Here is an 11,999-nt window from a genome sequence, read left to right as displayed (position 1 = left end):
CTTTTTCTTAGTGCTGTTGCCCTTGCTGCTAGCAGCCGCCTCCTCGGGTCCACTGCCGGTGCCCCCCCCTTTCGTGGGGAGCTTCTTTTTTTTCTTTGGGATGCTCCTGCCCTTTGCTGCCTCTTGAACACTCCATGCAGGCTCCTCTTTGGGGAGAGATTTCAGTTTCGTCCTCTTGGGGAGAGGCGTCCCTTCTGGATCCCTGCTGGCCACCTCCTCCTTAGATCTCTTTGTCTTGGGTTTGGGGAGAACAGAGAGGGCTGGATCTGCCAATCCATTTCCCTGTGGAGCCTCCTGGGCCCTCTGCTTGTTCTTCTTTGGGGGCCTTTCCCCGTGGGTCTCCTGCCTGCGACCTCACACTCCTCAGGAGCACGGCTGTTTTCCTGAGATGCAAATGCAGCCAATCGCTTCTTTTAGATTTTCAAGAGTTCCTTCTCCCACTTCTCCAGCTTCCTACTCATCTCTACAGCGGCCTCCTCCACTGGAACCATTGCCCCCTCCATCCCATCCAGATTCTTCCGAGGGACCTCCCCAGTCTCCTAGAAGGAGAGTCGCTCCTCTTGCTCTCGGAGCTTTTCCCCGAATATACTTGTGGGCACCTCAGAGAAACAGTCAATCCGAGGGGCAATACTGCCTTTGCTTGTCAGGTATGGGGATATGTGGCCTTTGTTCTTGGCAGCTGCTAGGCCAATGAAGGTGGAGTGGAAAATGAGTTCGTATTTGGGGGTGTTTCCCTGGTCTCCAGAGCTCTGGAAGCTTGGTCCCTTTTGCTCGGCCCTGGAATCACTCAGACATCAGGGCTGGCCCATCAGAGCCAGTTTTACCTTACGAATCCAGCTAGACTAGAGTACACATACTGTACTCACTCACTTCCTCAATGGCTTAATCCTGGCTTCCTCTTACCTGGCCCACTTGTAATAATCTCCTATTTAGACTAAAATGCCCCAAGACTCTCTCTGGCCATCAGCCTGGTGCCTTGGGCCAGTGGATTCTCTGCCATCACAGGCCTGACCTAGCTGACATGGCCCTCTGGGGTTTTCCACTTGGGATCTCTTCTTTCTCTGGACACGCCAACCAGACTCCAGTGCCCATGGCTGCCACCACAACACGGTGCGGCCACACTTCTCTCCCCCCCTGGGTTGTCCCATTGCAAGCCATTGCTGAGCTCTGCCCTCCTACCATCTCTGCGGGAGTCTTCTTGGTCCTGATCCCAGTCTTGGTGAATTTCATGCTGGGGAAGAGGACATGCACCCTAGTGGCTAACCTCCTTGTGAAGCCAGGAGAACCCAACACCAGAGTTCGCAGACACCAGCCTCCATACACTCAGACCCTGGTTCCAGGAAGATGGAATTGAAGGTACCCAACAGCATCCACACAGGGATCATATTAATCATAACTGAGGGAAGCAAAGACAGAGAAGCTGAAGACAGCAGCCAGAACCAGGCCGGGGTTGACTGTGGGACACATTATCAATGGCATACGTCAGTTCAGGTTGAGGATGAAACTAAGTTCAGGGGAGCCCCAAACATGACCTTGAGTATGTCTCGAGAGCATCTCAGAACAGAATTGAGTCTTGGAACACTAACAACAGGACGCCTGATAACATGACGATGTGAGGAGCATCAGACACGAAGAGACCAAAAGGACACTAAGAAGACGGGAAAGAAAAGGTGGAGGTGGATGTGAGAAGAGATTCTGGAATTGGCTCTTAGCAGAGAGCAGCTAACGCGGCTGGAAGAGATGCTGAAGTCAAAGCGCTGAGCAGAAAATGTCAACGGGCAGCTCAAGAAGACAAAGCAAAGTGTTAACGTCAAATGTGCAAAGAGCTACCGTTAGCAAGTCCAAAAAGAAGACACACAGCATATTTCAAGGCGAAAGGACTGAAGAAAAAGGCAAGCTGCAAGTTGCAGTATTGAAAGATTCTCTGGGCAAAGTTTTGAACACTCCAGGAAATATCCAAAGGGGAAGAAAGGAGTACACAGAGTCACTTTACCAAAAGAACTGGTCAACATACAGCCAGTTGACAAGGGAGGCTGTAATCATGACTCAATAATACTAAGAACAACGTCTGAGCTCCATGAAGGATTAGCCAGAAACAAGACTGGAGGAGTTGAAGAGCAAGGCTGTCACTCGGAGATGCGCCTGACCCCTGTGAGGGTATTTTCAATCACCGTGGGTGTGTGAAAGTTGGACATTGACCACGGAACCACACAATCATGGATGCATTTGAATTACGACACTGGTGAAGAATAGGGAAACCACACACTGCCAGAAGAACAATGAGCTCCGTCTTGGAAGAAGTGAGGCTGGCGCACCTACTTCTCCCTTTCTTTGGACATGTTCCCAGTCCTTGGGGCAGGCCATCATTCTCCAAGAGGTGGATGGACACAGTGGCTGCAACAATGGGCTCAAACATAACCACAAGGGTGAGGCTGGCCCAGGACTGGACAATGTTTGCGTCTGCTGTGCGTAGGGTGGCTAAGGCCCCACCTAGCATCTAATAACTAACAGCTAACAGCAGCACCCTCCTCTGTCTGTCTGGAACACACACATCATGGGAACAGCTGGGGTGCAGGGGAGGAAGGCGGGAAGCCTAGCTGTCCCAAGACCCACAGGCCAAGCTCTGGCACCAAATGTGTCCACGGCTCCAGACATTCATGCAACAATGAGTCAAACACGGTTGGCACCAGAGCTTTCTCCAGATGGAATCTCTTGTCTGGCCTTCTATACATGAGCGATTAGGCCCACAGAACAAATCTGAGATTTGCGTTAGGGTAGAGGACACTGAATCTAGAAGGTTTTTACAAACGAGTTTGGAGTTAGGGAGTGAGTGTATCATAGAGGCTCATCCAAGCATTCTATCACTTCCAATTAAGCACACGTATAGACAGGTAGGGTATGCTGTCAGAAAGAATACCCCATGGCCTCGCCCTGTGGCTTCCAGAACCTTCCATGGAACAGAGCGATCATTCTCCCAGAGCCCTTGGGAAGTTTTCACCCAGCTAAAGAAGGAACTGCAAGAAGAAGGAGAAGGAGAGGCAGGAACACGGCTGTGTCATCTGCGTCCGTGCCGGAGCTTTCCAATGGCAGAAGCCGATCTCCACGTGTCCAGGACCCTGTGTCTTCTGGCTTTGGGTGTTATGTCCAGACGTGTCTTGGGAAGGAGCAGCTTTCATAGGGACCTGGGATCTACGTGTCTCCGACTGGACCACTGGGATTGTGCGTGCATGCGGTCTCCAGGAAGAATGGATTGTTAAGTAAGACCCAAGAGCTCGGGAGGAACAAAGGGGTGGGATCCAAGGCGGCAGTGAGTTTCCTGGGAGGTGGGAGAGAAGCCAGATTATGAGGTCTTGGGACACGTACACTAGGAGCGGGAGCTCCTGCAAACGGTGTTGGCAATGACAACTCTTGCCCTCTGAGCCAGTCTGAGAGAATGAGGGGGTTGGTGAGATGAGCAGTCAAGACCTTGGTGGATCAGGGAAGCTGGGGAACCCCACACATGAAGGCTCAGAGAATCATTCCCACAGACGCATCCCAGGGCTGGGGTGAGATGTTCAGCCACATGGGCAGCGGTGAGCCTCTGATCCTGCCAGAGTCAGAGAAGCTCAGCGCCCAAGGGCTCAAGATGGCAGACTTCCCATGATCCCTGCTGCCCCACCTCTCCTCATGGCTGTCCTGCCCCCCGCCCTCCCTCTAGACCAAGCCTCCAGGGTCCCCTGTGACAGACTGAGAGGGAATCCAATGCATTGGACTGCAAGCACCAGGCCAAGGCCGGAGAGGTCTAAGCAGATGGGGAGAGCTGAGCCTCTGGAGCTGGCATTGAAGATTTGAATCAGTCACCAAGGAAGACAATGGCCAGGCAGGGAACAGAGACCTGCCCCGGGAGCAGAGTCAGGGCACCCGCAAGTGACGCTGAGTCCATGCACTAGCTGGCTCAATCGTTGTTCACGACGTCCTTCTTTTCCAGTAGAAGGCCGCACAGGGTTGCCAAGGCAGTAAATCCTTATGGAATAATCCCATCACCTTCTCTTTCTCCCACAGAGCAGTGAGCGGGTTCACACCAGGGACCCGTAGGTTAGCGGCGAGCACTTAACCATTGTGCCACCAGGGCTCCTTGATCTAATGGCATGGATGCATTGCAATATACAGATGAGTGGTGGAGCGTCTGCCAAAGTGTCTCGGTGGATTTGTCCGTCCTGGTGACCTGTGGGCAGAGGTGTCAGGGAAATGAGACCGCAGGCTCCGTGGGGGACAGAGCCTCGATCTCTAGCATGGTTTCTGTGATGGAAACACTCCCATCAAGGCCAATGGAAGGCTGTCACGTGATGCCTCTACGTGTGGAACAGGGGAGAGGCAAAATCTCAGCCCACTGTGTAATAGACCCACCGGATGCCCGAGGTGTCTTGACCGCTGATGAGGGTAGGAGGGAAATGCAGTGAGCCTGAGGAAGGCAGGAGTGTGGCATTTTCCTGACACTCCCTCTTAACAGAAATTATGGGACTGCACGTTTCCACCATTGAGCTCTTTAGAGCGGCCATGGGAACAGCAGGCCGGCAACATAGCTGAGTGGGAATCCCAGGGAGCTGAGTGAAGGGTGGGCTTGCCAGCTGCCCTTCCCCCTGCCGTCACCAGATCCCAGGTGACATGTAGGCCAACGTGGGGCTGCCTGGGTTACGCTGCCACGTGTGCCCTTTGGTTTTGTTTGTTTCACAACTTCAAGGTTGGCGGCAGCCTACCTGGCACCATTTCTCCACCCGCACGTGCTCACTTCCTGTTTCCATGTCACGGTTGGTCATTCCCACAAGGAAACGTTCTTGCATCATTCTACCGCAGCTTCATAGACCCGAGTCTCAGCATTCCTGTCACATGCAGTGGACAAGGACAGGGCTCACATGGCTCACGTGGGGAGGGTAGCTGCTTTATTACAGTCATCTGGGCGCCATGCGCACAAGGCCCAAGGGGAGGAGATGCTGAATCCAACCACTGGGGGTTTGCACTGGGCTCACAGAGGCACACTGGGGTCTCTGGGGTCAGCACCCCGTGTCCCTGCTATTTGCAAGATCCTGTGTTGGACGACGCTTCGGGGTCCTTGAGCCAGGGACAGGACAGGCAGGCAGAGAGAATTTGGAGTTATCTAAAAGAAACAAGATCGTGCAATCAACCATTACCCTCGAGGGTCTTGCTGCATTGCCCAAAGCACCGCGCTGCCCCTCAAGCAGGTTTCAGCAAGGACGCGAGGTGCTTGTCTTTGTTCTCTCTCGAGCGCAGCTGAGAAGGAGCAACCCCTCTTTCAACCCCATGACGTCAAAGAAAAGAACGTGCCCAGAGAGACATTGCACACCCTTCTGTGAAGAGGACGAACAGGAAGAGAGGAGAAGGACTCTAGATTCCGACAGGGCTGGGGGAGTTGGACTCATAATGGGGTCTCCCACGGGTCTTTCCACAATGTTCACCTAGGCATGGTCTCCTCAATCAGGAGTCAACCAATCGGGAATGTGACTGACTCTTCTAAGGACACAAGCACTGTTCCTTCTCGGTCCCTTGTCTTTCAGCTGGCACAAGTCAACATGGCATCTTTGGTGGGGAGACCTTGAACCTCTCATTTTGCTGAGAGGGTGTGTGATAGATGAGCACACTCGCTCCTCTTTGATGGCGTTCATGCCCCCAAACTCATGCAATGCACAGGTTGCTTGGCTTAGCTTGGTAGGAAAGTCTAGTCAAGCTAGTTTCACTCTGTCTGGTAGACTCCAGAGAGGCAATAGACTAAGGCAGTTGATAAAACTTCTCAGCATTTTCATAAATGTAGGTCCTGTGAAAAGCAGTGGTGAGAACTCAGAAATCTGAATTTTTCAAAGAGACTCCTTTCCAAGTGTTAGGCAGGCAACTTGCGCTGTCACTCCCAGACGCCAGCACCTGTCCCCCATAGGAGGGAGTGTGGCTTCACAGTGGCCTCTCCGAGCTGCCCGCCAGATGGTGCAGCATGGCCCCACCCCTGACAGTGAGAGGCAATTTGTGACAGACAGAGACGCAGAACATTCTGTCATGTTCTCTCTCATTCCAGACATCACCTGGGTAACCTAGTGGGAGTCCTGGCCCTATGGCAGGTCGGAAGAGGCCAGGAGGCTGGAAACACAGAGTCCACATCAACCCTTGTGTGCTGTGTTTGGCTTTGCTCTGGAATCTAGGGAAATGTGGTTCCCATGTTAGCCGTCTATGCAGACTGCTCAGACATAGACATAATGTAACATCTTTTTCCATTGCCCATCACGTGATTCATTTATCCACTCCTCACCCTGAGACATAGTTGAGCCCTGAAGGTCGAGATCCATTCTAAGAGAAGTATCAGAGCAAGAAACCCGGGCGCTATTCTGCTTGGTCCTCAACGTGGAGGCTCGTGTGGCCACCAAAGGAAGCGAGCAGCAGAGCGAGGTCTCTCCACTGGACGAGGTGTCAGGAAGACTGTGGGAAAGGCTGCCCTGTGAATGGAGCTTCCTGAGCGGTGGGGAGAGGGCCTGGGGTGGGCAGGACACATTCCAGGCCGAGGCGACTCTGTCAGCAAAGGCACGGGCAGCTGTGTCTCCAGAAAGCACAGCTGGCTGTGCCTCACGCACATAGGAAGGGTGCTGGGGGCACAAGGCACCACCAGGAGAGACACAGATGCTGCTCAGGAAGGGATGTGAGAGCCCACAGCAAAGTACAACGTCCTGCAGGCGGTGTGCAGCCACTGCGGGGTCTCATGGAGAATGAAAGAGTCATCTCTTTCTGATGTACCTCATGGCAGGTGGAAGCTACAGTGTAAGAAAGATGGCCCCTGTCCCAGAAAACTATACCCACACCCACAGCATAGACTCTGACCCCTCACAGGAGGATAGGACGTTCTAGAAGGACCTTTGGAGGCAGCTTCTACTGGACGGCCTCGACAAAGGTCGTTCAGGGACCAAGACAGCTGGCCAACTGCCGAAAGGTTGGTGATGCTGCCTTTATCGAGGACTAAAGTCCTAATATTAAGGGAATAATAAGTCTCTCCAAAGCAGCTCCAGGCCCATGAGGGCTTTCCTGCTTCTTTGATCGACACCATTGGTGCTGCACCTTGCCAGTTAGAAAATCCAAAAAGGTTCACACTGGACTTTATTTTCTGTCTCTAAAATGCCCGTGCGTTTGAGCACTCTTGAAAGTATCTAAAAAAAAAAAAAAAACCAGCCTGGCAGGAGCAAATAAAAAAGAAAAAGGATTGTGTGTGTGTGTGTGTAGTAGGCCCAGCCAGCATGTTCATCTGTACTCTGTGCTAGGCTTTGTTTGTGTTTGGCTCAGGGAACCTTTCTGAACTATGTCCACCGATCTCTTGTCAACACTTGGAGATGGCAGAAAACAGAGGTGGGCACCTGCAGCTGGAGGGCCATCGGAATGTGGCGAGTTGATATCTATGTATATCCACAGTCTATCTGTTAGACTTATTGTTTGCTCTTGCTGTGGTTGGGTGCCCTTGCTCTCAGAGTTCCAACTCCCAGCATCCCTACGTACCACAGAATGAAATCTGCACGCTCCTCACTATTCCGATGTTCCAGCCTACTGTTGTAGCCATCGTGTCAACATAAGCATCTAATATATAATATGCGTGCTTGTGTGCACGCCATTAGGATATTCTAAAGGGTTTACAGTAATGTGCAATACAGAAAACACTATGTTTCCTTAGGTGGGTATGCCTGCCATCTGGAGGAAAGCCAGCCATTAGCAAAGAGAGATAATTTGAGGCCAATCATCTCCCAAAGTCTGCGGAGGTAGAAATGCTGGGATAAGAGTGTGTATGAAATGATAGACCCGAGGCCTCGTTCTGAAGAGGGTCGCTCTAAAATATTGTCGCTCCCTCAGTAGGGATAGCGGAGCAGAGCCTGATGCAACTTTATTCAACAGTCGCACCTCGAGGTACAGGCCCATCAGGGCACACCAGTGACGGTTGGGAAGGGACCATCTGGACAATACCTTGCAACTTACCTTCTAAAACACCACGGTAAGATGCTTCAAAGAGTGTCGTCATGAAGTTCAGCGTTCCATTGTACAATACGTTCACGGAGTTGGACAGAGTTCTGAAGGTTACAGAGTTTTGTCCACAAATGGACCCAAACATACGGAATTCATCGTCAAAGATGATCAAGCGTTCAGTTTTACAGTTGAGTCTACAAAGATAAGGCAGATTGGGGTTGTAGACAACTGGTCCCCACCAGCAGTCTCCCTCTGGCATGGATGGGAAGCTCGCTTCCTCTGCTCCCCTGGGAAAAGGCAGAGGCTAGTTGAGGATGAAGGCAGGGGACTCAATTAGTTTTGAACAGAACACAGTCACCCGAGACCCATCGAAGTCACACCCCTGGTGATGACTTAGTGGCCCCTGATGCCCCGCCCATGATTCAGGGACTTGGGCAGAAGAACTGTGTTCTCAGGGACTTGGTTATGTTTCCAGTCCCTCCTTCCCAGAAAGAACAACCAATGCCATGTGTGGTTGCTTCGGGCCTCATCCTGGTGTCGGAGTCAAAAACTATACTAGCGTGACTTTGGGGGTTTCTGTCCCCTCATATTCCAGGTGGGGCAGGAAGTTGGGAAACAGTCCAGCACTTCCACCTGCCCTCTCTGACTCAGGTGAGTAGAGATAGTATCCAACTCTTTGTAGTGTGGAGATAACTTATGTAGGAAATGCCATGTCCCCACCGCTCTGTCTTCCATCTAACCTCATGGCATGATTTGCACACCCTCAGCCCTATGCATTCACTACAGCTGCTTGTGCTCACGGAGGAGGCAGAGGCTCCAAAGGATTAAGAAGTCAATGGATGTGAACATCATACCAGGACACATACAGGCGCACCCTTTGTACCATTTCTTTGCTATGGACCACCTCCAAGTTATTTCTTGATGCTGAGGCCTATCAGATCGAAAATGAGTCTGTGTAATGGACAAAAGACCTTGTAGAGAAATCTCAGAAAGAGTTCATCCTGCCAACAGCCAGAGAAAGGGGGAACCAGTAAATGCCAGCTCTTTCATCTCTGGCCCTCTCCTCGGTCTACATCTCCCCTGTGGCCCAAACATAGTCTTCTGTCCATAGCTTTTAAAACTAAGATTTATAATCCATGGGGAAATATTTGGTACAAATCCTAATTATCTCTAAGGGTGTCCTTTACCCCCAAAGACCAACCGAGTAATGTGGTCTGGCCTGGAGCCCTGGAGCAGATCAGGAGCAGAGAGGCCTCAGTCAGACAAGTGGAATAACTTGACTAATTCATCACTGTGAGAAGTTCTTGATTTTGGTGTGGCATTGATGCAAACAAGGTTCCGAATGACAAGTTCTGCACACCCTTTCTGAAATAGAATTGCTGTATGTCATGGCTGCATTGGAAATGAGTTCTGTCCTGTTATCATTAGATTCATTCACCCAGATTAGAAGAGACAAAGTGTGAAGTACATGCAAACGAATGCTTGACATTCCACATACGGCTTTTTCCATGAGACAGCAGACGGTGCAGAAAGGAGTGAAAAATCAGAGAGGATGTCGAGGGGTCTTGGTGGCCACCTTCCCTCTCAAAGTGCATCCTGAAACATGAATGGGGGCTCCCCAGCAGAGGTCAGTGTGCAGAGGTCCTGGTGTGGGTGGGATGCACGCCAGGCCCAGCGGATGGTGTCGGCGCAGGAGTGGGATGCCTCCCGTCTGTGTGTCCAAACCATGATGGCACCTCAGAGCGAGGCACACTAATGGGATGCAGTGAAGAGTCCTTCAAAGGGAGCAGCCCCCAAAACATGATACTGAGGGATTTTGAAAAGGAGACTAACCTTTAACCCCAAGTCAGGGAATCATGGAATGGTTTATCACAGCAAGGGAGAAGATGTTGAATTGTGTTTTCAAATATTTGGGAGTATGGTGAGGGGAGAGTGGGGATTAGATGGCATACTGGAAGATGTAAAGACACCCTACTTCCTAGAAAACAGGACCTATACCAATAGCCACAGCTTGTATCCTGCACACTCACCGGAGCTCAGGAAAATTCAGCAAGATTTTCAGAGGTGGGGCCAACTGGATGGTCCACATGCAAAAAGGGTAGGTTGCATTAGAGGTGGTTATCTTCCCGGCAGACTTTGTGAGCAGGCCTCCACACCCAGTGTCTACCAACAGAAGAAGAGAGAGGTAAGGAGCTCTGGGACAGCTGCCGGCCACTGAGAGATTGGCTGTTCTCAGGACTCCTGTCTTGTTGATACATACCCCTGACCCTCCATCTTCACAAATGCAAGGAACCAGTAAGGACCCAGTCTGGTAAGCCAGAAATGAAAAGACCGTTCCTGTTTCACCCTTCTCGGGGCATTTTATGAAGCCCACACCCATTTGTGGTATCATTGACCTTCTACTACTAGTTGAAAAGACAAGCAATTTTCATTTCAACTAAATTGTCATCATCAAATACATTGAAATGTGGATGAGCAGAAAACCACATGCTCGACTTGGTTGTGCCCCGCTGAAGATGCTCCTCAACACCAGCTCAGAGAAATAGCAACATCTCCAGTTCTTCTGCCCTAGGGTCAAAGGAGGCCTCAAGAAGCCCAGGCACTTTCAAGAGGTTCAAGCTGCTCTTTGGACATGAAAGTTGGTTTTCCTGCTGATCAAGCATAGAACGCCTGATGCTATAGGGGTGGTGCCCGTGAGTGGGTGGTGGTGGGGTGTAACATCAAGACAACCTCGAGAGGGTTGGCCATGGAGGTGAGGTGGGACGTGGTCAAGACTGAACATAGACGGCAAAGTCAGATGCCACCTTCTTTGGGATCCAAATGGCTCCCAATAATATGACCTTCCTGCTGGGTTTTTTCATGCCAACTGAAAAGCCTAAATTCTCTATTCGAGGAAAGGGAAAGAGTAAAATCACACTGCACACCTTTCCCTTGCCGCTGTTGGGTTGTTTACCACTAAAATTATGTGTCAAGGAAACGAAGGTAAGAGATAAGTAACCTGTCCACGGGGAATTTGAATGCAAAGGAAAGGTGCTTATGCAGGAACAGGAGAGAGCAAGCTCTCTTTATCCCTGGGGACAATTCCAGACACTAGGAGAGGACACTGTGTAGATTGTCATGGACAGTGGCAGCCCTGTAAAGAACAGGAATTCCAGAACACTGCACGGTGTTCATGTGAAGCCTGTGTATGGACATCCAGAGAGCAGGGCTATCCAGAACGCTGCACGGTGTTCATGTGAAGCCTGTGTATGGACATCCAGAGAGCAGGGCTATCCAGAACGCTGCACGGTGTTCATGTGAAGCCTGTGTACGGACATCCAGAGAGCAGGCTATCTCCTTCCAGTAGACGCAGTCACTCGACATGGTAAGCAAAGAATGCAGCATCGGAATGGGAGACGAGCTTATTGACCCATGCACTTGGAGTCCATTCCAACTCCTAGTGGCCATAGCCTTGAGTGATTCTGACCCTTAGGAGCTCTCAAGGACAGAGCAGAACTGGCTACGGGGTTTTTCCGAGTCTGTAATCTGCATGAAAGAGCATATCCACACCTTTATTCCAAGAAGAACAAACTGCCCCCTTGTTTGCAGCAGTCCAGCACTTAAGTCACTGCACCGCTGGGATTGCTTACGCCACAACCAAGGGTGAGTAGGTGGAGGTGGAGGTGGTGGAGGTGGTTGGGGTGGAGGTGGTGGAGGTGGTGGTGGTGGTGGTGGAGGAGGAAGAGGTGGAGGACGGGGTAGTGGATGAGGGGGTGGTGGAGGAGGGGGTGGTGCAGGTGGAGACGGTGGAGGTGGAGACGGTGGAGGTGGAGGTGACGGTGGAGGTGGAGGTGACGGTGGAGGTGGAGGTGACGGTGGAGGTGGAGGTGACGGTGGAGGTGGAGGTGACGGTGGAGGTGACAGTGGAGGTGGAGGTGACAGTGGAGGTGGAGGTGACGGTGGAGGTGCAGTTGCAGGTGTCAGGGGCAATCTGAATATGGTGGGAGAGGAAGTGAGAAGGTACAAATATGCCAGCTTGG

This window comes from Tenrec ecaudatus, chromosome 16, assembly GCF_050624435.1.
Source record: "Tenrec ecaudatus isolate mTenEca1 chromosome 16, mTenEca1.hap1, whole genome shotgun sequence".
Taxonomy (NCBI): Eukaryota; Metazoa; Chordata; class Mammalia; order Afrosoricida; family Tenrecidae; genus Tenrec; species Tenrec ecaudatus.
Note: the sequence above shows the minus strand (reverse complement) of the source record.